The sequence below is a fragment of the Leptinotarsa decemlineata genome, unplaced genomic scaffold (assembly GCF_025532065.1).
Source record: "Leptinotarsa decemlineata unplaced genomic scaffold, Ldec_3_MD MMD2_tig00000505_RagTag_RagTag, whole genome shotgun sequence".
NCBI classification, from domain to species: Eukaryota; Metazoa; Arthropoda; class Insecta; order Coleoptera; family Chrysomelidae; genus Leptinotarsa; species Leptinotarsa decemlineata.
This window is the reverse complement of record NW_027412549.1, coordinates 2,714,414-2,718,251: the sequence shown is the minus strand read 5'-3', so window position 1 is coordinate 2,718,251 and position 3,838 is coordinate 2,714,414.

The following is a 3,838-nucleotide window of genomic DNA, read 5'->3' as shown; positions in this document are numbered from 1 at the left end:
TCAAATAAACAGAATTAAGTTGAATTCAAAAGTCAGTTCTTAGTACTATACTTAGTTTTGGAAATGAGTAATTTTATACAGATGAATGTCACACACTAACTGAATAGAGAAATTCGAAATTAGTACCTATCCAATTTGAATGGAGTTGGCCGAAATTTGAAGAAAATCTATATCAAAACTAACTATGAAAATCTCACAATAAACTGTATTAGTTGGTTTTTATTTGTACCGAACTGAATAAATTTCACGCCATTTCTCAATTCCAGTGTTAATTTTAACGGAAATGAATTATTTTGTGCTCAACAAAGATGCATGAACCTCTATTTTATTCTACTGTTAATATGTGTGATTGATGACTTTATGCTAATTCATGATCACTTAAATGAAATAAATAAATATACTTTTGTCTAAATACCACTGTTAAGTCAAATATTGGGCCAAATATACATGTGAAAAACTTTCATTACAGCAGCAGGTACAAATCTAATGACGAAATAGATATTCAAAATAAGTGAGGTAATATACTTACTAGAAAAAAGTTACTCCCTATAATTTTCAAGAAACATTTGTGAACAAATATGTATCTAGTAACTGAACAGCATGGATTTGTAGGCCAAAAATTGTTCAGTATAAATTTATTAGAATTCAGCAATAAAACTTAGTAATAATAATTTCCATGAAGCAGTTACAATTTTTATAACATGAATTTCAATTTTCTTACCTATGTAAATTAATGCTTGTTAGAGTAATAAGTTAACAATGCAATAATTCATTTGAATAATTTGCAAGTAGCAAAGAATCCAATTAAAGTGATTATCATCATATATCAAATCAAATTTTGATTAAACTCTTCATCATTGATTCAAAGAAAAACACAAAACAAAAAATTTCGAAAAGTCCCTAATTGTATTTGAAAAATCATTATGTGAAGAATTGTATACCTCATAAATTGGTTCCTGATTGAATTCAACACTTGAATAAGCAGTTGTCTGAATACTTATGCTGAAGGATGAATCATCTGATAAGTCTTCCAAATATTCTTGGGCTGAATGAAGCTTTAGAATGAAATCTCGCATTGACTGTTCCAGTTCAACTAAAAGAGGATCACTGAAAAACAAATTATTCTCAAAATAATAATTGGAAGGGTTTTCCGAAATCTGTTTTAGAACTATTGATACTATGACCATAATACAGTCAGCAATGCAAATAATGTGGATATAGATTTTTTTATAAAATGATATGAGTATGCAATTTTTGGAAATGTATAAATGGCCTAACTTTTTGCTTCAATGATTGCCCTGCTTCTAAGAGATAAATATATGGTTAAATAATTTTTAAAATACTAGAGAATGCTGGGCTTTGACTATATTCTTGACTGAGTAGTTACATTATTAGTGTTTCAAATTTTGAATTGCGAAGGAGAGCCTAATTATGGGTACTTGTATTTGAAAGATAAGAAGCGACTAATAATGTAAGAATTTGCTATGAAGTATATTTTCTAACATAAAGGTTCATTTTTGTTTTGTATTAGAATGTTCTTGTCTTTCAGGTCTAAATTTTGATACTTTTTGAGGCACACAGGTCAATTTACTTTTTATGGAAACAACTCGACTTATGATTGAAGTGGAAACAGTTTACAAAATGTGTGCCGCATATAGCTTTACTATAAATATTACAATTTTTTCTATGCCTAACATTGTAGGAATACATTCTCAAATACCTCCCATTTAGAAAAAGAAAGCACTGGAAATTTATTAAGGTGGTGAAATTGGTGGCACTTCTGAAAAAAAAAAAGGTTTTGGAAAACCTTGCAAGCATTCTAGATCTATTATCTAGAAGAATGCTGAAAATATAAATAAGACAGTAAATAAGTGAAATTTCAATTAGAGCTGGAGGTGATGTCAAATGATTTTATATACAGTGTGTAACAACGAAAACTCAACAGAGCCGTTTTTGAATATAAAAAGTAAGATTTTAAAAAAGGCTCGGACACGTCGATTTCTAATTAAAGGGGGACACCTTTCAGACTAATTAGATTTTTTATAGAACGCACCCCCTCGGAGGGGTGCGTCCGACGACCCTTATTTAGATAGGGAAAGTAGATCGAGTGGCACCTTGTTTTAAAGGTCTTTCGAATACCTTTACAACTCTGTTAAAAGAAAATTTTTGTAACGATTAGTTTTTGAGATAATTTGAAGTTAAAATTGCCATGTTAATAATACATCAGATAGACCACTCGGTAACTTGTATGCCTAAATAAAAAAAAATTCGAGCAGTTCTTCTTATCAGTTTTTTGTTAAATAAAATCCCTATTTTAAAATCAATACCTACTCCTCTTCTTCCAGTTTTCATTAGTACATCGTTCGATTGTTTTGTTTAAACGGGTCGTGTATTGTTATTTGTTTAAAAATGCCTTATACTACTGCTGAAAGGGTTTCAGTTTTTGCTTTATTTTTTGGCAACGACCAAAATGCTAATAGAACATCAATTTTATTTAACGAGCAAAACCCTGGTAAACACCCAAGCAGAAATCACGTTCTGGATTTGGTCACAAAATTCAGAGAGACAGGTTCGGTTTTAAATAAGAAAAAAAATGTTCAGAGAAGGGTAGTGAATGACGATAATGCGATTGGAGTGATTGATCAAGTCATCGCCTATCCCAGGTTAAGTACCAGAGGTTTATCAGCGATGGCCGGAATACGCCATATGAGCGCATGGAGAATCCTTAAAAACCACAAATTCCATCCTTACAAAATTAAACTTGTTCATGAATTCAATGAGGATGATTTTGACCGAAGACAGGAGTTTTGTGAGGGAATGAGTGAGAGATTATTGCAAAATGCGATTGGAGTGATTGATCAAGTCATCGCCAATCCCAGGTTAAGTACCAGAGGTTTATCAGCAATGGCCGGAATACGCCATATGAGCGCATGGAGAATCCTTAAAAACCACAAATTCCATCCTTACAAAATTAAACTTGTTCATGAATTCAATGAGGATGATTTTGACCGAAGACAGGAGTTTTGTGAGGGAATGAGTGAGAGATTATTGCAAAATCCCGAGCTGCTTTATAACATCTGTTATTCGGACGAAAGCTCATTATATTTAAATGGTTGCGTGAACCGTCACAATTGCCGTTATTGGTCGGATGAAAACCCAAGACAATACGCAGAAATACATACCCAACATCCCCAAAAGTAGAATATCTGGGCCGGGATATTAGGCAATCATATTATAGGTCCATTTTTCATTGATGGAAATTTAACCGGTGATTCTTATTTACAACTTCTTGAAGAGGCAATACAACCTCGTATAGTTGAAATAATCCAAGATGTCAAGATGAATTTATCCATTTTCAACAATTGGGTGCACCACCCAATTATGTCACCAGGTTCGAAATTTTTTGAATAATCATTTTGAAGGACAATGGATTGGCAAAAGAGGTCCAATTGAATGACCAGGACGATCACCAGATTTAACACCACTGGACTACTTTTTGTGGGGATATTTAAAGTCTAAAGTATATGCTACACAGCCAGCCAATTTGGATGAATTACATCGTAGAATTATTGATGAATGCCGAGCTATAACTCCTGAGATGTTGAATAATGTAAGAGTAAAATTCGAACTAAATCTTTATTGTTGCATGGAGCAAAATAGCGCACATTTTGAACATTTACTCTAAATTTCCTATGTGAGTTACCCTTATTAGGTGTTATTTTTTTTGTGTGTGCTTTAAAAACAATTATTGGGATGTATTAACCCTAAAACAGTTTTAAACTTTTCTGTGTCATCAGCATTCAATCAAATCAGCAGGTTGTATTCGTTGTGTAGGTAA